The sequence below is a fragment of the Erythrolamprus reginae genome, chromosome 2 (assembly GCF_031021105.1).
Source record: "Erythrolamprus reginae isolate rEryReg1 chromosome 2, rEryReg1.hap1, whole genome shotgun sequence".
NCBI lineage: Eukaryota > Metazoa > Chordata > Lepidosauria > Squamata > Dipsadidae > Erythrolamprus > Erythrolamprus reginae.
In genome coordinates this window covers 43,600,984-43,625,053 of record NC_091951.1, presented here as the reverse complement: position 1 = coordinate 43,625,053, position 24,070 = coordinate 43,600,984, and the positions used below count along the sequence as shown (strand labels likewise).

The 24,070-nt window shown below is 41.3% G+C and overlaps 1 protein-coding gene across 1 annotated transcript in view; it reads right to left on the bottom strand.

Moving 5' to 3' along the window:
* LOC139160303 (histone-lysine N-methyltransferase SETD5-like) overlaps positions 1–23,615 on the bottom strand; it is an 89,131-nt gene extending 65,516 nt beyond the window's left edge. The window contains exon 1 of the mRNA XM_070738028.1: positions 23,490–23,615. The gene's annotated coding sequence lies outside the window, so the exon portion shown is untranslated. The remainder of the gene's footprint in view (positions 1–23,489) is intronic.
* Positions 23,616–24,070: the final 455 nt, after the last annotated feature.

Genomic DNA, 24,070 nt, shown 5'->3' with positions numbered 1-24,070 from the left:
AAACTCAGAACAGAGCAATGAAAATGATTCGGAAAGAGATAAAGTCTTATGAACCAAGTTGGGTCATGATCTGTTCTATATCATCCCAGAGAGAAGGCAGGGGATAATGGCTCAAAGTTATGGGATGACCAGTCTGGTTGAATGGGGTTTTTTTTGGTGTGTGTGTGTGATTTTATACTGTAAGTTTATAGTAAGCAGCTCTAATAACTGTCTCCAATATGTTAGAAATCTAATACAGTGGTACCTCCACCTAAGACCGCCCCTACTTACAGACTTTTCTAGATAAGAACCAGGTGTTCAAGATTTTTTTGCCTCTTCTCAAGAACCATTTTCCACTTACAAACCCGAGCCTCCGAAACTGTAACTGGAAAAGGCGGGGAGAAGCCTCCGTGGGGCCTCTCTAGGAATCTCCTGGGAGGAAACAGGGCCTCCACCCTCCCTGTGGTTTCCCCAATTGCACGCATTATTTGCTTTTACATTGATGGGAAAAATTGCTTCATCTTACAAACTTTTCTACTTAAGAACCTGGTCACGGAAGTTTGTAAGTAGAGGCACCACTGTACTGCAAAGGAAAACGTATTCTTTCAAAAGGGCTCTACTTCTCCACTCTTGTTTCTTTCAGTCCCTTGCACGGTCTCCGAGTTTGCTCCTGAGAGTTGGGAGTATCTTCCAGAGCACCTTTGAGGAGATGTAGAACTCTGCAGAGAAATCACTGCTTTCTATTTCCATATATGAGGAAAGCCTCATCAAGTTGAAAAAGTTTGTGCAATAATTGAATAGAAATGTTGAAGAGGTTGTCCAACTTTCAAGGTCTAGTGATAATTTAAACATAGTCTGCATAACAATCACAAAGAAAGACAGAAACGTAACTAGTTATGTAAGCAGTGATTTTCCACAAGGTATACCTTAAAAGCTTTTGCAGTTCTGATAGTTCTGCAAAAATCAATAGAACAAACAGTTATTTTGACATAAGCTTTAGATTCTTTGTCAAATCACTTCTGAAAGGTGATACTGAAAACTATATGGAAGCAAACAAGAAAGCGAGGCTGAGAAAAAAAAGCAAGAAAAAAAATCAAAATAATGACTACTGTGTCAGTCAACAAAAGAGACACCATATTGTATTTATTTATTTGTATCCCACCTTCATTATTCAGGAATAGAAGAAAAAATCAAGGCACAAACATACCTAATGTTCCTCCTACTATTGTCCTCACAACAATCACTTTAGGTGAGTTGGATTATGAAAATGACTGGCCCAAAGTCACCAGCCCACGCACTAAATTTAACGAGAATGGAAATTAGAGCAACTAGCAATTTTAGACACAGCTCAGACTAAACCCAAGACATGTTTAACCAACTTTTAACAATGAGGCAAACGGTCCATATACAGGTAGCCCTTACAAATAGTTTAAGTGACCGAAGTTACAATGGCCAGACTTATTACTCTTTTTTCCACATTACAACATTGCAGTATCCCTATGGTCACATGATCAAAATTCAAATGCTTGGGAATTCACTCATGCATATTAATATTTATGATGGTTACACTGCCCCAGGATCATGCAACTAACTTGCAACATTCTGACAAGCCAAGTCAATGGGGAAGCCAGATTCACTTAACAACCGTGTTACTACAGTGATTTCTCTTAATAACTGTGGCAAGAAAGGTCATAAAAGGGGGAAAAATTCAGCTGTCTTGCCTAGAAGAGATTTTGGGCTTCACTGTGGTCATAAATCGAGGACTAATTATAAATCCTTTAATGACTTGAACTTTTATGAATTCTGATGCTACTCATATTTTTTAACTAACTAAGAAACTACTTGCACATCTCTCAGGGACATGAACATGAGACTTCTGCAATGCAGAAATAAATGCCACATGTCCTTGTTTTTTTATATCTGAAACCTTACTTAGAATCTGTTTTTTACATATAGGTATTAGATGCACAACTAGCACATAATGCAACATTTGTCCTCATATGTACTAAACCATATGCACAAAATTAATATTAACTTTCAAACATGTTTTAAATTTGGAATACATAGGGCAATGTCACTATGGGTCTGAAGTAGATATCTGGCAATCACAGATTTACAATTCATTCATAATTGTATAGCTATTCAAGATTGTTTGCCAATAAAGGAATGAAACAAACCAGGGTTGACTATAAACCAGAAGAACCACCCAAAATTAGACCATATTTAGATGAACCTATAAAAAGGACTGAACAACTTAAAATATTAAAGACAGAGGTAAAAATATTTTGGATGCTTGAGGACTGCAACTTATTATTCACCTATTTAAGATCCATCCTTAGTATCCAGAATATGGTATTGTATTTATTCTACAGCATCATCTACAATTTAACCAAGTGTATTAGAACTGAAAAAATGATTAATTTCCTTTAAAAAAAATTCACCTTCAGACTAAGAAAGGTATATTTACAGATTCTGCATGTTTTGTGTCATTTATAAAATAAGAACTGTAACAGTAACAGTTAAATAGTAAACATTCCTGTGTCTTAAATCTTTTAGATTAACAAAAATGAAACACAAATAAAAGGATTTAATAAAACAATTGATTTTGAGTGATAGACCATGTAGCATCAGGACTCAAAAATTTGTCCATTTTGTCTGATAAGATTACTATTAATTTCCCCAAGGAATAAAAATCACAAACATATTATTGAATAACATCACAATTATTTTAAAGGTTTTTTAAAAAGAAAATTCAAGTATGATCAAGGAAATAACTGAAATATGATATTTTTTGATACATTCTACTACAGCGAAAAACGCACAAGGCTTTTAAAAGCAAGAAATGTAGGTCCCTGGATTTACTATTACTTTTGCAAATGTGAATTCATTAAAAATCGGCAACGTAAAATGAATTTGAGATTTAAAAAAAACATGCAATAGCCTGGGCTATGGAGAAATGTTGCAATAAGCCCTGCCTGAAAGCCAAGTTCTTATTAGCGGCACAAGAATTCCTTATGCTGGACTTAGCAAATAATCAGATACAACGCCACCAACCATAATGTAAACCCATATATTCCATGTCCTCTACAGCAGTGTTTCCCAACCTTGGCAACTTGAAGATATCTGGACTTCAACTCCCAGAATTCCCCAGCCAGCGTTCGCTGGCTGGGGAATTCTGGGAATTGAAGTCCGTATATCTTCAAGTTGCCAAGGTTAGGAACTACTGCTCTACAGGACTGACTGGTTGCTGGATGAGAAAGGAAAAGGCTCTGCATCTATTAGTCTGGCTTTGGATTTTTTTTTTTAAACATTCAAGGACATCATGTGACAAGCATACTGGTTGCTTGGCCACTCCCAGAAAAGGCAAACAAAACAGCTCCGGAATAAATTCCAGCAGGGATTTCAAAGGCAGACGATTGCATCAGCCAGGTGTACAGGAAGCAGCTGGGATTTGAAGTCCAAAGAGCATCTGACCCACTTGAGAGTCTCTCAGAGCGAGGCCTCTTTCCGAAGCCCCGTGGGAAGGAGGAGCAGGAAGGAGGAGGACCCGCTTCAGCAACCAGAACAGGCCGCATCTGCCTTTGTACAGCGCTCCCGACCCTGGCTGCTCTGCCAGGGATGATGCAATCCCGGGGAACAAGGTCTCTGCGCCAGAGAGGAGAATGCACAGCCCAATGCAGAGGGAGAGCCAGCCAAAGAATCTCTGATGACAACACGCCCGAGCCAATCGGGAAAGCGGCGCCCGCCCTCCCTCCCCCACACACATTACCCCACCCCAACATTTGCTAGAGAGGACGGAATCCCACATTTCATGTCATCAAGCCGTGACTGAGGGAAGACCACAGAGGGGGGTGGGGGCAGGAAGCAGAAAATTCATCCTGTTTTAAAAACCCTTCCCCACCTCCCTTCAGAAGGGGAAAAAAAGGAATGCTGTAGAAAACGGGCCCATTTGGAGGGTGGGAAATACCCAATCGCCACTTCTCCTTTTAATCACTTCCCTGCCAGCACAAATCTCCCGAAAACACGTACGCAGCGGCCGCTGCTGTGAGTGGCTGCCTTGCCCCCATTCTCGGAAATCATGCAGAGACACAGGCCCTGGGAACCATAGCAACACGACACAGTGCTGCAATTATGGAGCGGTAGCAACCGCTCCATATGTAAAGTTCAGCCCCTGCTTCCATGAGAAGGCTGGTTTTAACCCTGGCTTCTTCGTAAAAAGTTAGCGGCGAGCCTTCCTTTCGCTTGGCCAGGCGGAGGGCTTTGCATTCTGCAGAGGGAAGGGAAAGCATGACCAGACGCACGTACTTAAAACCTTACCCGTCCTCCTACATTATTTGTCCTGGTCTCACATGCCTTTCAAAGACCTACGCTGGTATCCTGATATTGCGTATACATAAAGTAGTGCATGGCTCTCAAGAGTCAGCTTACCGCATCCCCCTCCCTCCTGGTTCCCCCCCCCTCACAAAAGCTGTAGGAGGTCATCTGTAGTGTGAGAGAGAGCACGTCTGGCCATAGATACTAAGTGACCTTGTGGGGCTGACCGTGGCGTGCTAAGAACCAGGATCTCTCAATGCCTGTACTAACCAGGGAGACCATGCTTAGCTTCAGAAGCCAGTCCCAGCCAGATGCCACTAGCTGAGACTATTCAGTACACTTAGGAAGGCTAGACAGAGAGGAAGCTGAGTGCAAGGAAGGGGGTCATGTAAAACAAAATTAAATGCCTAGCTGTGGGGAAATTTTCTACAGGGTCCCTCTTATTGTGCTGCCTAGCATTTGTTTTAATGATATGAACACTTTCTCTCTCACCAGAGAGTTTGGTTTCCATTCTTCCTGGAGTTGAATGGAGATTATGTTGTTGATGAATCAACGTCTAAGCATTACATTCTGGTCAAAACTATTTGAAAGTTTAATAGAAGGGATGTGCACACACACACGCATGCAAAGTCAGCTACTTCTAAAATAATCACATAAGCTTTGCAAATGATATGAGGGCTATTTCAACCATTCAAAAAGAGGTGCCTTGTATGAGCTTAGATAATTGCAAATCATCCATTTGGAAAATTTTGCCCTTTTCTATTTCACTGAATTTTGCTCTGAAATAAGAACTTGTTCTTTTAGGCAGGTTTTTGAGAAATGATGGTGTTTCTATGTGGTTAATACAACAATGCAATTACATACAGTACTGTATGACTACATAACCAAGCACAACAAAACTGCTCAAATCAACTGCTAACAATGGAGAATATTTTGAAACAAATTGTCAAAGGCCTTTTAAACAAAGGTTTGGAAGGCATGGAACAAATGTACCTGTCCAAATAAAAACCATTTCCTTTTAAAAATACAAGGGGTTATACAAGAGAACTTGCCTGCAGTGAACCCAAGCGGAGGTGAGGCAGCATCTGATTCTCCAGATGTTGCCATGACTAAACTATCAGAGCCCTGGATCATCTGGTCCTGTTCCCACAGTGGCCAACCAACTGCACAAGAAAGCCCACAAATCTCCTGGAAAATGACCTTCAGAGATGGTTGCATTGCCATCAAGGTTAATACCTGTTAATCATTATCAGCTACTTTCAACAATGTCAATGTATGTTGAGGAGCATAGAGTAACATCTATTGCAGTGGTCCCCAACCTTTTAGACACCAGGATCTGGTTCAGCGGGGAGAGATTTTTCTGTGCACCCGAGGGGGCATGTCAGAGCCAGGTGTTGGACCATGGACTGCGGGCCGAGGACCCCTCATCTATAGAGTATACCTTCTTCATACCTGGCTGAAGCCAAAAGCTACATTAGGACTAGAGCGATAAGAAACAAACTTTCAGTGTTGCTAAAACATCACAAACTTTACACCGCTTTTATCCCTTAAATATTAGAATTGTATATCATTTCTTCCTTCAAATCAGATTTTTTAATAAATATTTTAACGTTTGGGAATGGTATCATTAATACACACTATCCTCATAAAAAGTGATTTGAAAAAGTATCACTAATGCAATGTTAGATAGTCCAGCTTCTCAATTATTGAAATTCAGACTTCTGATCTTAAGCTGAAAAGAATAACTGAATTATGTTTACATTAGTTATTAGAGTTAAGATGCTGTGGAAATATTTCACTACAAGAACATTAAAATATTTAGTGATTAACCATATGTAACAGCAATTGGATCATCTGCAAAATCGCCACGTTTTGATGTAGCTTCTTTGTTCTCTCAAAAGTCAGCAGTAATTTAGCTACAATAAAAATTAAATGGGCGTGTATTTTACAGAATGTCTTTTTTGTTTTATTTCAAGTTTTTTATTTTGTTTTATGTACATATATCAATGCATGAACAGTGTGGCACCTGGGTGTCATCCATTCTAATAGAAACATAGAAACATAGAAGTCTGACGGCAGAAAAAGACCTCCTGGTCCATCTAGTCTGCTCTTATACTATTTTCTGTATTTTATCTTAGGATGGATATATGTTTATCCCAGGCATGTTTAAATTCAGTTACTGTGATACAAATAAAACTACAGTAGTTGAAATAATGATTATTACATTCAACCAACTTTATATATTTCTAGTAATAATACACATTTATATTAAGTTATAGTCTATCATTATTTAATTAGTCCATGTTTTTTTTCATTTTGTCATGTGAAAGTCTATACACTAATATTCCCCTTTCTCTTATTTCTCTCTCATTCTAACTTTTAATCATGTCAACCTATTAAGATGTTTTCTTTCTATCCTAACTTCTAACCATGTCAACTACCTTAAAAAAGGAGAAATAAAAAAGCAAATCAGAACTACAAAAAAGAAAAAAATCATCTATCCATCGTGTCTTGTCCGCTTTGCGTCAGTGCTTTAGTTGCTATGCTTTTTCCCCCCGACTTGCTTCCCATATTCCTCTCTTGGATCTTGATCTGTCTGCATCTACTTCTTGACCAGGGGTCGGCAACCTTAAAAACTCAAGAAGAGCCATTTGCACCTGTTTCCTAGAGAAAGCTAAACACCTGGAGCCACACAAACTGGGTGGGAGTAGCCAACTCAACGTCATTCCCACAGTCACATGAAACCCCCCCCCCCCCAGCTATACCTATCCAAGGCAACTACAGCGCTGCTTCTCTCCTGTCCTAAGGATCCGGCCATTGCCTTGCTTTGGCACCCCGTGCCCGCATGAGGAGGGGAAGGAGGGTCAGTGCAGCAAAGGCAGCCTTCGCTTCCTGTCATTTCGGGCTGGAGCTTACGCCCACCCCGCTCGGCCAAAGAGCTGTGGGGGGAGGGACAGGACACAGCAAGGCAATGGCCAGATTCTTAGGGCAAGAGAGAAGCCACATCCAAGAAGCCACCTTAAGCAAGCAGCTGCCCACCTTCCGAGCACGCCTTTGCTGCAGACTGGAGCTCGCTTGAAGATCTCCCCACGCATGCACCCACTCTGGGCCCAGCCACAGCCAGCCATGGAGTAGCGAAAGGGGGAGGAGGGTCGCCCGAAGAGAAGCGTCGGCCAGGGTGGCTATGTTCTTCAACCAGTGCCAAAGATTCAGCCATAGCCGCTTCTCCATTCACACCATTGCCCTTACCTTCTCAGGCCAGGGGAGGGAGGGAGGGAGGGAGGGAGGGAGGGTGAGGCCAGCCAGTGATGGGACAGGGAGCCACATCAGGGGTCCAAAAGAGCTGCATGATCTGGAATTGTGGGTTTCCGACCCCTGTCCTCGGCTATTCAATCTAAGTATTGCTCCCATCTTTTATTATTATTATTATTATTACCATTATTATTATTATTATTATTATTAATTAGATTTGTATGCTACCCCTCTCCGTAGACTCGGGGCGGCTAACAACAATAATAAGACAATATAAACAAATCTAATATTTAAGTTAAATTTAAAAACCCTGATTTAAGAAACCAATCATACATACAAACATACCAAGCATAAATTTTAAAAGCCTAGTGGGAAGGGAATACCTCAATTCCCCCATGCCTGACGACAGAGGTGGGTTTTAAGGAGCTTACAAAAGGCAAGGAGGGTGGGGGAATTCTGATCTCTGGGGGAAGCTGGTTCCAGAGGGTCAGGGCCGCCACAGAGAAGGCTCTTCCCCTGCATAATTTCCAAACTTTCTGCCCAAACCCCTATCTCCCTTTCAAAAGTGTCCTCCTTTATCTCTTTTCAACTGTCTTAAAATATTTCCCCCTGGTTTAATTTGTCAATCACTGTAATTTTCATTATCTCCTCATCTTTTATTCGCTAGTTCTTTGGTTCAATCTTTTCCTCCATTTCTTCTGTTAGTTCCTCCTTTTCCTGAATCTCTCAGTCTTTACTCACCATCCCTCATATAGTACTTTCCATTTTTTCCATAATCTCCTCAAATCTTTTTCAAGATGTACTTTGCGTTTTGAAAAAGCAACACCATCTCCTTCAAGGTTCCACATATTTCATCCTTATAAAGCACCATATTTTGTTTTTTAAAATCCAATCTTTGTCCAGTAGTCCAAGAACCATTTATTCAGTCCTAAACTTGCCCTTCAAGGAATACAGTAATCACATATACCATAGGTAAATAATCAGTTCCATTTAAATAGTCCCAGAAGTTATCAAAAGCCTCTTTACGTCCCCTTTACAGATTCAATCTTCTAGAACAGTGGTAGAGAACATTTTAGGCACTGAGTGCCCAAACTGTATGCATGCGAATGCACAAACATGTATGTGTGCAAATGTGCGCATGCGCAGACATGCACACCTATGCAGCAGAGACCCGAAGAGCAGCTGGCCAGCAGGAGGTGGGGCATCCCAACACTGGCAACATGGCAAGAGGTAAGATTTGTTGTGTGTGTGTGTGTGTTTGTTTCATTTGCAGGGAAACAAGCTCACAAAAGAAATGCCATAGAGATCTGACCTGGGGTGATGGCGCGCATGTCAGTAGAAAGGGCTCTGGCATGCGTGCCATAGGTTTGCTATCACAATTCTAGCATAACAATCCAGGGTCCCTTTAATTAAATAACTTCCTTGTTTTCAAATTTGAATCTCCAGTAGCCATGGGGTAGTTAGGTATAATCTAGTAAATATTTTCACAGTCCTTCATTTAAGTATTTCCAGACTTGTATATTTTCCTTCCATCGGCAGATGGTGTTTTCAACTTAAATTTCAGTGTTGCCATTAGTCAATCATTATTGTAGTTCGATTATAAAAGCAGGGTAATGCATGTCTGAATGGGTATGATTGATTTTTTAACAAAATTTAGGATTTTAGTTTAGTTTATCTAGTTTTAATTAATTGGATTTAGCTATTGTATTTCATTGTCTCCTTTTATATATTGTAAGCTGCCCTGAGTCCTCAGAGAGAGGAAGCAAGCAAATAAATAAATAAATAGTTTTTAAAATAAATAATTCCAGCATTTTAAAATGCCTTCCCATTACATCTTCCTAGTTTAAGAGTCCAATTTTCTGTACATTTAAAAAATTATTATTTTTCTCTCTTTGTATATTTTCCTTCCAGTCTGGTATTTTCTTCAGAAGGCCTAGCTGCCGCTTTAATAAATAATTCTGAGCAAATAGTTCTAAATGATTTCTTAGGGATAGGTTTTAAACAAAAAGGAATCCTCTCCCCCAGTTCCAGTCACTGTTCACCTACTTTGCTCTAGCACTAGTCTTAATGTTCCTCGGTTGTCCCAGCTTCGTGGCAGCCACCTTTACGCTGCCTCTTCTCCTTGCTGGGGCCAAGAAGGAAAAACAGCCCTGAGTTAAGAGAGCACCCCTCTTCGCTTCACTGCTCCTACAGGGTGGCTTTGGTTTCTTTTGGAGCCCACTGGCAGGGAGAACTTGGCACAGGAGTGTGGAGACCCGTCCTGCGTGCCCAATCCTGCCGCGATGTCAACCGGAAGCACTTTATAGAATTTCTAATAGGTGTCACGTGGCTAAACAGCTAGCAGATCTTATGCTTGTAAGAAAAGTTTATTCTCAGAATTTGGAGCTGAAGTATGAAGCATGGCTACAGCTCTGGTGGAACTGACACAATACAATCGAAGCACCATAAAAGGGAACATAAGGGATAACCGGTTCTAAGGAAACTATGGCTGGACAAAATGCTTTCCCCCCTAAACCTATTGAGAATTTAGTATTGCTGTTTCTAGATCTTCAGCTGGTAGATACAAAGGGAGTCAAGTTAATGGCTCGGAATGTTTAGGTTACCATCCTATTTTCTAACGGTCAAATTCCATTAAACAATATGGCACCGATCCAAATGCAAGCAGAGGCACAAAGGAGACAGAAGCGAAAGAATCCAAGGAGGTCATATATCCGTTTACCCTAACTGTGTCTCAGTTGCTTTCTTGGAATATGGAAAGATCCAGACTAATCTATGTCATCATTTATTTGTCAAATGTATACAGGCTAAGTACATAGACAACTGCTGAAGGAGTAACTATTGATAGCACAACTAGAACTCACCATTAACAGTAGTCTAAGCAAAGTATTTAACTTTAATAAGAAAAGCTCTGCTGAATCAGACTGAACACATCGAGTACTTTGTTTCCCACTATGATAAATCAAACGCTTTTGGAAAAACAAGACATTAAAGGCCCTTTGGAGTTGCTTCTTTCCCAATGAATACCATTCAGGAGAAAGTACCAATATCTCTCCTTATGATAAGTAGCCTCAACAACTTTATTTTTTATAATACTCTACAAAATATCTACAACTATAATATTCAAATACATTTAACTTTATTCATTCAACTTTATTTTCCATAAAATTGTGTCCAATCATCTAAACATCTTCTACATTTGATGGATATATTTTCATTTGTCTGTTGCAGTTCAACCTTTCCGTTTTCTGTGGATTTCAATATAATAAAAAAGAGCTCAAAGTTCACATTTTAAAATATTTAGTGTTACCTGTCATTTGATTTAGTATCTTGACCCCAAGTTATTTATGTCACTGATCATGCTTATTCAAATTAAAATTAACATCACACTGAAATGATGAATTTATTTAATTTATTTATTTAATTGGATTTGTATGCCGCCCCTCTCCGAGGACTTGGGGCAGCTCACAGCATATATAAAAACAGAACAATAATGTAATCCAATTAATACTACAATTTAAAAACAATTAAAAGAGAAGATTAACCAAACAATTAACTTATTAACCAAACATTCAGCAGTCATACTAAGGAATTCAGTGGTCAGGAGAAGATCTAAAAGTCTCAAGCCTGGCGGCAAAGATGAGTTTTTAAGCTCTTTCGGAAGGCAAGGAGGGAGGGGGCAGTGTGAATCTCTGGGGGGAGTTGATTCCAGAGGGCCGGGGCTCCCACAGAGAAGGCTCTACCCCTAGGTCCCACCAACCGACATTGTTTGGTCGACGGGACCCTAAGGAGGCCAACTTTGTGGGACCTCACCGGTCGCTGGGATTCGTGCGGCAGAAGGCGGTCTCGGAGATAATCTGATCCTATGCCATGTAGGGCTTTATAGGTCATAACCAACACTTTGAATTGTGACCGGAAACTGATCAGTAGCCAATGCAGTCTGTGGAGTGATGGTGAGATGTGGGCATTTCTTGGAAGGCCCAAGATTGCTTGCATGGCTGCATTTTGGACAAGTCGAAGTTTCCGAACACTCTTCAAAGGTAGCCCCATGTAGAGAGCATTGCAGTAGTCGAACCTCGAGGTGATAAGGGCATGAGTGACTGTGAGCAGACTCCCTGTCCAAATAGGGCCGCAACTGGTGCACCAGGCGAACCCGGGCAAACACCCCCATCGCCACAGCTGAAAGATGGTGTTCTAAAGTTAGCTGTGGAGTGAGGAAGACGCCCAAGTTGCGAACCCTCTCTGAGAGAGTCAATAATCCCCCCCCCCGGTAATGGACAGACAGATGGACGTGTCCTTGGGAGGCAGTACCCATAGCCACTCCGTCTTGTCTGGATTGAATCTGAGCCTGTTGGCACCCATCCAGACCCTGACAGCCTCCAGACACCGGCACATCACTTCCACTGCTTCGCTGAGTGGACATGGGGTGGAGATGTACAGCTGGGTGTCATCAGCGTACTGATGGTAACTCACCCCATGCCCTTGGATGATCTCACCCAGCGGTTTCATGTAGATATTAAACAGCAGAGGGGAGAGAACCGACCCCTGAGGAACCCCACAAGGTAGGGACCTAGGAGAAGACCTCTGGCCCCCCACTAACACCGACTGCGATCGACCAGAGAGGTAGGAGGAAAACCACCATAAAACCGTGCCTCCCACTCCCAACCCCTCCAATCGGTGCAGAAGGATACCATGATCGATGGTATGAAAAGCCGCTGAGAGGTCAAGAAGCACCAGGACAGAGGATAAACCCTTGTCCCGGGCCCGTCAGAGATCATCCATCAGTGCGACCAAAGCAGTTTCCGTGCTGTAGCCGGGTCTGAATCTTGACTGCCAAGGGCCTAGAATGCAATGCAATACTGTACATTTTCTAAAAACTAGCTTCTTGCTTATGCCAACATTTTAAAATATATAATTTAAAGAAGGCAAGTTCATAATTGAATAGTTATTTCTTCTCACTTTCAAAATAAATTGTTCATTATACAGTGTAGAAACTTAAGCCAGAGGAAAGAGGCGGTATCTGCTTCTACTAAAGACAGACTGCTTAGCTGACTGATGTTCTTTCTTAACTATATTTGGTATTAGGAAACTACATCTGTCATATTAAAACTGCTTTCCATCCCTAGAGTACAATATATACTCCCTTTGTGTACATATATTTATATCTATCATAGAACAAATCATCTCTCTAAATAGTAACTGGGTTCAAGTTTCATATTAAGGCATACTAGCTTAACAATGGTTTGATGAATATGTCACAATTAGCTGAGTTCACAAAATACACTAGGCTAAAAACTGCATTAAAGCAAATCATTTTTAATCTTAATGAAATGTGTGGACCTAGCTTGAGGGATTTTTAGGCATTTGTTACTCAGATCCCCCTTTAGTAAATAGTATGATCATAAATTCAGTCTCTTCTGTTATTCATATACCAGTCCTTTTACATAAGAGTCAACAGAATTGAGATTTGTAATACCATACGAATACTTACAATAGTAACAGCAAAAGGGTAATTTTTTACTTTAAGAAACAAAGCTAATTTCTGCATTCATAGCTAAGATTGATCACACAAATGTCTTTCATGTCTTCTAAATGGATGTATTCTATTCCCTGAAATGAATGCTTTTTTCCCTGGGAAGGAAGAGCTGCCACACTTGTACTTTAGTTGCTGCACAAGTACTGATTGTAAGGCAGCCAATGCACTTCCTAGTCTACTTCCTTACCTATTCAGATGGTCTCATTAACTGGGCCCACATCTAATCAAAATGCCCAAGGCAATATAACTTTCTAATATGCATTTTTAAAACCTGCACAGAAGACAACTATTTTCACCAAGCTTAATTATTGGATATCCAAAAACGAAAAACAAAGAAACCCAAATGTTTACTTTTATCAAATGCTTGTTGTGAAACTTATAAGGATCTGGATCTGTACCTCCTAGATAACTGTGATATTGCCAAGTATTCCTTGCAATACCACTTGTAGCTCTTTGTTCTAATGGTTTGAATTCTCAATGCAGTAAATCAGTCGACTAAACAATGCCGTCTGGCGGGACCCAGGGGAAGAGCCTTCTCTGGGGGGGCCCCGACCCTCTGGAACCAGCTCCCCCCTGAGATTAGGATTGCCCCCACCCTCCCTGCCTTTCGTAAACTCCTTAAGATCCACCTCTGCCGTCAGGCATGGGGGAACTAAAACATCTCCCCCTTGCCCATGTTGTTTTGCCATTTGATTGATTGACTGTGTGCCTGTTTTTTAAATTGTAATTAGATTGGTGGGCATTGGATTTGTTATTATGTACTGTTTTTTATTATTGTTGTGAGCCGCCCCGAGTTTGCGGAGAGGGGCGGCATATAAATCCAATAAATCTAATCTAATTTAAATCTAAAAGCTACCTGGTTCATTTTTCTTAAGAATATGAATTCATATTCAGTTACAAATCTTCAGAGAAATGAAGATTTTTGACCGAGTAGAATTGCAGCTTTGATAAGCTGCAAATTAAAATGAAATCAACATATAGGCCGTAAACAAATTGAATATATACAGCAGGCTAAAAATGTGACATTTGAGAGAAATGTACAGTATCAAAAAATTTACTAGGCCAAATCTTCACCACCTCTTAATGTGAACAGTACATTATTGAACAATAATAACTATTAAAGGGTGGAATGAAATCTACATCTGTACAAGCACCCTGTCTTGCTCTCTCATCCCAGTTTAAATCCTCCATTCCTTTATACATTTTGTGAATTTGATGAAGCTTATGCAGTTTAATAAAATCTGTTAATCAGAAAAGATACTACTACAGTATATTCATTCTGAACATGGGTTTCCTTCCACAGTAATAATTCTGTTTAATTACCAACCATAAATAACTGTAACATGATTGATGTAAAGGGACATGGTGGCTCAGTGGCTAAGACGCTGAGCTTGTCGATCCGAAGGTCGGCAGTTCAGCGGTTTGAATCCCTAGTGCCGTGTAACTGAGTGAACTCCTGTTACTTGTCCCAGCTTCTGCCGACCTAGCAGTTCCAAAGCACACAAAAAATGCAAGTAGAAAAATAGGGGCCACTTTGGTGGGAAGGTAACAGTGCTCCATGCGCCTTCGGCATTGAGTCATGCTGGCCACATGACCATGGAGACGTCTTCAGGCAGCGCTGGCTCTTTGGCTTAGAAACGGAGATGAGCACCACCCCTAAGAGCCGGAAACAACTAGCACTCAGATGCGAAAGAACCTTTATCTTTGCCTTAGACCAGTGGTTCTCAACCTGGGGGGTCGGTACCCCTTTGGGGGTCAAACAACTGTTTCACAGGGCAGGGGAAAAGACAAATTTCCCATGGTGTTAGGAACTGAAGCTTCTGTTCTGGCACCTTGGAACGTATTTTGACAATCTGACCAATCAGGTGTTTACAGTGGGGGTGTCCCACTGACCTTCCTGCCAATCAGCTTAAAGCTCTGTTGGGAGAATTGGCGCTTGACTTATAGTTGGGGGTCACCACAACACGAGGAACTGTATTAAGGGGGTCGCGGCATTAGAAAGGTTGAGAACCACTGACTTGTGTGTAAATTTTGCTTTTTGGGATATTTGTTCAGTTAAGTATCTTCAGTAATGAATCAAGCAAGTAGTAAAATAGATCCTGGTGCAAAAAACTTTAGGTAACATTTGTTGTGTCTCTTATGACTCTACTGACTAATTTTCTTAAAAGCAAGTTTCATCTGACACTAATTTTAAATAAAGAACTAATTTAATATCTTACAAGTTACAACGAAAGCCTAGACAAGATTTGCATATGAAACACCACTGTTAAGCAAATGGTTGGTTTTACTTGAGAAAATATGAGCCTACATGTCCCAGCATGCAATGTGTTTTAAGGCAGAGTTCAACATGCTTGGATTCGTAGTGTACATTAGCCAAAAATGCAGAAGAAAAACAAGCTACTACAGATCTTCTATAACCATCATTTTAATTTAATCTTGTTGAAATTGACCCATTTATAGCAGAGAGTAATATTTAGTATCTTGGGCATCATTCCCTACTAACCAGAAACATTCATGGGGATAAAATACAAAAAACCTGTAGTTGGAAACATCTGGCAGCAAAAAGTTGATTAATAAAGTATAGACATATTTCAGTATCTTTATTACAGAACAAATGAGGCTGTACTGAAAACTCTTCCACTTGTATGCATGATAGTTTTTTCATGCTGACTGAAAAAATAAGCCACATAAACAATGTTTTCATATCATGTTAATAGAACAAATGGTTTGTTTCACTTACAGCAAACAGAGTTCAAAATCATAATTTCATTTACTGGCACTGAACACAAAAACCCCCCTCTAACCTATACAATGCAAGTAAGACAAAACAACCATTTTTAGAAACGGGGGTGGTGGTGGTGATATTTGCTCAGCATAGTAAAGCTGACCCAGCTAGAAACTGGAATGGCTTGACCAGAGAGCCTGTAGCATTCCAGCAAACAGGAAATGTTGACTAACAGCTATATAAATCAACTGGTAGAACCCTTTGTTTGAAAATGTATTTCTGTTTTAGCTACACTATTTAAATGATAGCAAATAAGTTAGGAATTTTTTTATATTAAAAAAATAAGCTATCCAAAATATCAGCATTACTACTTGTAGTTAAATATAATTCACTAAATGAGAATAAAGCATGATAATACAGTACTAAGAAATTACCGTAACTTCAGTTTCAGGAACCAAGTTTCAATACTAGTGTTCTGGCTCTGAAAACAACCTTCTAAAAAATTCACAACTGCTTTAACACGACTTCCTTGCCAATCCATTTTGTCCAAATTTGACTTTGGTTACAAATCTTATGACAACATTCACAAATAGCTAATTTTTAATCTCAAATTCAAAGTGAGAATTACAAGATACACTACAGTACAATGATTAAAAGGCAACATAAACTGTCATAAGTCATTCAGGAAACAGCAATAATTTTGAGATGGGAAGGAAATAACAAAGTTGTGATCATTTTTGAAAAGAACAAAGGACTGACTAGTATTCACTTAGTAGCTTGCTTCTCAAAAACAATTTGTTGTGAAAGTTATAAGAATAGTCAGTTTGGTCTAATGGTTAAGGCACCAGGCTAAAAATTAATAGTTTAGCCATGAAAGTCAACTGGGTGACCTTGGGCCAGCCATTCTCTCTCAGCCAAACTCCCAGTACAAAATTGTTGTGAGGAAAATAGGAGGAAGGAATATTATTATTTATAAAAATAATAAAAAGTGGGATAAGAAATCTAAAATTAATAAAAATGAATTTAAAAATTCAATTCTCACAAACATCGGTATGTTGGAATTGATTTTGTGCTTTGAAAACAGTTTCAGATACATGCAGATTAAAAATGGTGGTTTCAAGCCATAAATCAGGCATATTTAATCTAAACTGAGCTTTCCTACATACCATGCAAATCAAGGTAATTTGAAATTTGAGAGCCAGTCTTTCAAGTTAATGGGGGGGGATTGGTAACTTTTTACCTAAAATAAGTTGATATTAAGACATTTTTATTTATATCCAGTGAATAGAACATAAGACAATTGTACAAGTGACTTGAGAATAAGAAAATGCTCACTTCAACCTTCATTGTCATACTCTCACATATATTCTCTCTAAAGTCCAGTCCAATGCAAAATTTGTATATCTATATTATGACCTATATTATATAACTTGATGTCTCACATATAAATGAAGCATGATAACTTGGGACAAAAGTCTTATTCGCCTGGATTTTAGCCTGGTGCCTTAACCCAGTGATTTTCAACCTTTTTTGAGCCGCGGCACATTTTTTACATTTTAAAATCCTGGGGCACACCACCAACCAAAATGACACCCTAAGACAATTTCCTCTCTTTTTCCATCCCTGTCTCCTCCCCACCCTTTTGTGTGTGTGTGTGTGTGTGTGTGTGTGTGTGTGTGTGTATACACACTCTTGAACCATTTCCCAAAACAGGTGAGGGCTGGGGTTTTTTGTCTATTATTCTTTGGGTGCTTTTTATCATATGCTTTAAATCAAGAGTCACTTCTCTCTCTCTTTTGTTTCTCTCTCTTGCCTCTCATTCTCTGTCTCAATCATTTTCTCATTTCTTTTTTTCCTCTCCTTTTTGCTCATTTATCTCTCTCTCTCTCTTGCTTTCTTTCTCTCTCACTCTTTCTCTATCTCTTTCTCTCTCTCTCTCTCTTGCTTTCTTTCTCTGTCACTCTTTCTCTCTCTCTTTCCAGTTGTGAGACTGGAATCTGAGCTTCCTTTTTCGCGGCACACCTGACCATGTCTCACGGCACACTGGTTGAAAAACACTGCCTTAACCATTAGACCAAACTGGCTATTTTTGTATAAAATAAAATAAGTTAAAATTTAAACATGAGATAAACTTTTTAATTACTTCTAAACATTTCCCTTTAAATATTAAAATTATTTAGTTCAGCTGTCTTTCTATTCACAGAGTGGGTTTTCAGTGAGAGCAATCAATCAGAGGTTTACTTTTAAGCTGCAAGTTTCATTAAAAAAAATATTTTTTCAGTAGGCATCATTAGAACAAAAAACTGGAACAAATTTAATCTCTGGAGAAATAATATGAATGTACAAGCCTTCAGCACAACGCATTTGTAAAAGAAGGGCATCTATAAAAATTTTAAATCATGAAAAAAGTTAACTTGAAGATTTTGTATTATTTGGGTATGTTTTAAAAGTAGGCTGATATCCTAGCAATTCATTCAAGTCCTTAGGGTTAGGTTTACCCTTAGGCTGAGTCCAGTGGAACAAACATTACTTCTGAATATTGTTAATGGGAATGAAAAATGTCAAACTTCATTTATGTGACCTGAAGACTAAAAATGTTCAAAAGGAAAGATATATATATTCCTAAATTTGCGAAAGCCTTCTAATTTCAGCCACTTGGACATATAGAAGTATATATTCTAACTCTGTAGTCAGATCAGATTTAGTTATTTTCAAAATTTTGCTATGGGACTTTTGAAGCAATAGTACTAACTTTCCATCCATGAAGTGGAACCAACAGTTAGAAAATATAAAAGATGTCCATTACTATCACAGAAGCAGACCGGAATGTTCTCCATTAAGAATCCTGCATCAAGTAATATATCAAGATATAGGTTTTTTGTATACTTACATCAAGATGCAAATTACAGTCTCAAAAATGAAATCCAAAATTTCAGTAGCTCCTTTTGCAAGTACTCAAAATCAGATTTTTAACTTAAAAGTTTAAAAAAAGTTTAGGCCACATGATTTATTTAATGTAGACAGCCCTCGTAAAGAAACTAAAAATGTGATAACTATATCAGTTAAAATATATTTCTGTCTTTTTAAGGCAAACAAATTTAAGTTGCCAACCTTCAGAGCTAATCTATCATAAATTCTGAACACTCATTTTTAGTTAAAGTATTTAATAGTTACTTGCGATTTTCATTTAGTTTATTCCAATTTATATTTTATAAATTTGTTTCCCCCCCCCCCCATTAGATATAGAGGTGAGTTGGATCAACTCTCCAGTTCTAAGAAATATCCCAAAACAGTACTTCTATTACCATATTCTAGTTCCATTACAGCAATGTGCTCTCTGTATAACGGAGTAGTGATCCAGAACTGTCTTTAATATAAATAAATAAGATAGGTTAGCATGGTGAAGCTCTTTTTGAGATATAGTCAGCTTTACGAGCTTGATAAATATATTTCCAATTTTCCAAATACTGTGCATTTCTTTCAGTTCCTCATCCCTTCACATTGGGAAAGAAATGATTAAATCATTTCTACTGGTTTCTACCATCTTAATTTTTGTAAACATGATTAGAAGTTCCAAAACAATGCATTGTTATAGTTTCAAGAACCACAGCGTCCTCAAAAGGTGAGTTTAAGGATTCATTAAGGACACACGTAGCCTTTTGGACAAGTTGGTACACTTGAAGTGCAGTGAGAGTTCTTACAAAATGGCTGCTATGTCTGTTTCCCAGTTCACAAAGTGATAATCAAGGAATGTGTTTGGCTCTCAAATGCTCACATTTTGGGGGAAGGAAACCTGGTGGAATTCATATCAACTCTTTTTCCTAGTCCTCAAGGATTCAAATTGTTTTTTAAAGCAAAGCTTTAGGCTGAAGCCATCCTCCATTTCAAATTTCTAAGGAAGCCTCAGCCATTCTTTGAAGTAAATATCAAGTTGAAGAGTTTATGTTTTGCTTTGCAGAAAGAAGCTGCAGCAGGGGAATAGGCAGGAACTAGGAGGGATGAGTCAGTGGCCACTTTGGTATCAATGGGCATCAGGCTGCCTGCCTCTGTTATGAGCCTGATCAACTAAGATTATAATCTCATATTTCATTTAATATTTTCATTGTGGTACCTGTGATTTTAGGGAGAGAAAGGTAATTCAATTTAAAAGATAAATGACAACACATATGCAATTCAATTAGTATACTGTACTTTTCTTATACTTTCTTAGTAAACGGCTAATTAGTGGCCATGCTGACAAAAACCAAGAATGTTCATTATGATTAAAAATAGTTTTCTTTCAGTTTTCTCAACCACTTAAGAAGTTACTTCCAACCCCCAACCCCCCTCCCCACATTGATACTATTACTGCCTGCAGACAGGCTCCCTTTACACCATTCCTATGATGAAAATCCAGCCTGTGTTTAATCGGCACTTCATAGACTAAGCAGGCCACCAAATATCAAGGAAGAAGGAAAATTCACTTATCAACTATCAGAGTTTTCTTAGGAAGTCCCCTCCACCCTATTTGTCTCTGGAATGAAACTAGGATAATTATCAAGATTTTGAGACTTTTGTATAGTAAATCTACAAGACATTGCCACTGAAAGCACCAGAAAGATACTATAACTATTGTTTTGTACTTATGAGATAAGATCAGATATCAAACCTGGCATAAAGCAATGCAGCATACTGTTGTCTAGCTAGGTGTAATTCCCCTTCACATTCATGAGACTATGTTCTTATGACATTTGGAAGGGCAAGATGTGCTATATTTTGGCTGCACACGCCACAAATGGAAAATCTTCTCAGTGCAAAACTTGTGTCTGCTGTACACACCCATGACACAAAGCAGAAATTCCTCTCAATAAGGCAAGTGAGGCCCAGGCAAAGCAAGGGGAGGAAGGAGACCTACAAACAATAAGGAAAGCATCTGGCTTTCTGTTTACTGGAGGGAGGGTGAAGTCAGAGAGAGACTGCAGCTATAGGGACTGTATGTCTCCAACTTAAGAAATATAGTATCCGATCAATTCTCACGATCCTGGATCTTGCAAATGAGAGAAGAAGACATGTCTTGATTTCTAAATGACATCCAAATGAAATTCAGGAAAATATTTGTGCAGGGAGTAGGAAAAGGCATCTTCTGGTTCTGAATTTCATGCCCTAATGAAAAATCCCTTTTTCAGTACGTGAACCAGCCATCTCCTAAGTGCAGCACTAATGGAGGTTGTGCTGTTGTCCTTCCCTAGAGACAGCAGCCAACACTATTGAAGCTTCTCACATAGCAACCAAAGCTCCAGAGCCAACATTAGCTGCTTGTCACTGCCTTGAACACACACACCCACAGGACACAAGGCAAAACACCCTCAGTCACCTCTGTGCTGTAGGAGACAGCTGCAAAACCTACTTCCTAGGCGAGCTGTGTTCCTGTGTGGGAGGGGCAGTGTCTGATGTCATCATCTTCATAGGTGAAAAGGGATAATCCTACACACCATTAAGGAAGTAATACAACTTTGTCTTGCCGTGACCCATATCCATAGTCCCCCTACAGAAGACTCAATTAGAAAATGCTTCGGCAAGCCAAGAGATATTTGTAAAAAAATTAAAATAAAACTGGAGCTGCAGCCTCATCCCCCTCCGCCACAAAATCAATATATTGGCTCTGCCTATGAACCTGAAATACTATCAGGGAGAGAATTTTCAGGAGGCCACCCTGCAAGGGCTATTATTTACTTAAAGAAGGAAATTAAAGCAGAAGATTCAGTAGTATGTTTTTGTTCTTTATTGCAAAAATCTCACTGAACAGGGGGGGGTGAGAGCGCCACTTCTTTGATACAGGTCCGTCCCCCCCAAATTAATTTTATGCACCAAAACGTCGCACATCTGCCTTTCCCTGCCTCCACAAACCCCTTCCTTCAAAACCTCCAATTCCAAAAAAAGACTCTCCCTCAGGCTCCCTTTCAAATCTTAAGCTGGCTGGCAGCACCAAGGACAACTGTTGGGAGACTAAGGGGGCTCTGACGACCTTGCTTCAGCACTATTAACCGTGTTTACAAGGGAACCACCAGAGTCGCCAGTTAAAAAGTGCGGGGAATCCAGACGTGCCAACCGAAAACAGTTTCCTTTTTAAAAAAAGAAAAGAAACACTGTACAACACAAACGACGAAAATCAGGCCACATATTCGGCTTCGAACAGCAGAGAGGGGGAGGAGGGGGAAAAAAGAGACACACAGAGAGAGAGAGAGGAAGGGACGATTGAAGTGCTCCACCATGGCTTACACTAGCACCATGAGAAAGCAGAAAATGCAGGTCAAACACCTCCTCCTCCCCCCACTGCCTGAAGGAGCCAGCAAGTCAGAAGCAGACAGGGAGGAAGGGAGGGAAGGAAAGAAGGAGGGAGGGAAAGAGGGAGGGAGGAAGGAGGGAAGGAGCAGCTCAGGGGAAGCTGTTTCAGCACATGGAGGAGGAGGAACGAGGGGAGGCAGTGGTGAACTCGCCCATGAGTAACCGACGCACGCGCACACGCGCACACTTTCCTGGCACACCAGCTGCTTGGAAGCGGGAGCCCTCTTCCCTCCCTTCCCCCCCCGCCTCCCCAGCCTCGTCCCAAGGAAGAATTTCCCCACGTTTCCCTCCCCCCTCCTCAAGACCTCTCCCCCCACAATAGCAATAGACTTATATACCGCTTCCCAGCCCTCTCTAAGCGCCCCCCAACAATCTGGGTCCTCGTTTTACCTACTGATCGGATTGCCGTGCGATCGGACTGGGCTTGTTTCCCACCTCCCCTTGCACCCAAGTCTGGGAACCCGCGATACGTTATACAGGACGTGCATGCACTGGGTTCCCTTCAACCCAGCCTCCCACTCACTCACCCACCCACCCACCCCACGTTCTCCTTTCCTCCCCACCACCAGCCCACCCACATCCACACACACGCCCTTTCCTCCACCACCACCACCAGACACCCCCCCTCCCCAAAAATCAAGACAGGTGGAGGTGGGGAGGGGAGAAAGCAAGGCTGCCCTGCCATAACGCAATATGTGTGTTGTGTGTGTGTGTGTGTTCTCATCCCCAGCCCAAGGAAGGTGGTGAGGAGGGGGATGGGTGGGAGCAAAAAAGGAAAGCAGCAACTCTACCTAAGACGACCCCCCCTCTTCCTCCACCTCCTCCCCCCCCGTCCCCGACTTCCCTCCGTGAGGGGGCTCGGCGGGGATTCCCCCTCCAGCCTTCCCTCTCTTTTCATTTCCTCCCTTCCCCCTACCTCGCCTTCTCCCCCTCACACCCCTCTCTTCTCTTCTCCTTGCACCCTCCAGACGCCTCCCAGGCTAAGGAGGCAGACGAGAAAGGGAGCACGACCTCGGCTTTTCCTCCACCTCCTCTTCTTCCTCCCACAAAAATGCAAGGGGGCTCAGTTTTCCCCCCTGCGAAAAAAAACCCCCGAATCTTTTAAATACTTGGCTCCCTCCACCCCACGTTATACTCAATTCCTGGGGTTGTGAGGAGGGGAGAGCCATAAGGGTGCATAAGAGAAGCGGCCTGAAGGGCTGGAAGAGAAGCAAGAAGTCCCCCCTCTAAAAAAAAAGCCCCCCTGTAAGTTTCCCGCCCCTCCCCCTCCGCATCCCCCTGCTTCTTCCCAAAGAGTGTCCGGCCTCCCCCCTTCAGCCCCCCACAGGCACCTTTCCTCCTCTTCAATTGCTTTTGGCTGACCTGTCCGGGCCCCCGGCGTTAGGCCCTGCTCGGCGCCACGGCGTTTCCTAGAGAGCTCGGGCCGGACGGGAAGCTCCAAGCTCTCCCACAGAGCAACAGCTACGGCCCCTCCCCCCCTCCCCTTCCGCGGCAACAGTGAGGCAGCCAGCAGCTCCTCCTCAGCAGGCCGGGCGGAAACGGCACTGAGCGCACGGGGATTCCCAGCGCTGGCGCCAGGGGCGCCCCGGGCACGCCCACCGGGCGGGTTCATTGGCTGGCCTGCCCGCGCGATATCCGCCCACTTCGTTCTTCTCGGCAACACCTCCCGGCTCTTCCACCCGCCTCCTATTGGCCACGTCTTATCCTCCTTCTCTAGGGGAAAAAAAAAAGAAACGGCTCTCCGTAACCCGAGCGTCTCGGGCAACCTCCGCCCCGCCTTAACGGAACCACGACTCCATTGGCCGCTAGAGCTGCCACTCTTTCCCGCGTCCGCCTCGGCAGCGCTATAAAAACAAAGTGCGGGTCCTTTCCCCACTTTTACACAACCAAGCCAGCGGAGGTGAGAGCGCCGGGCTTGTTATTAGGAGCGAAGTGTTGGAAAC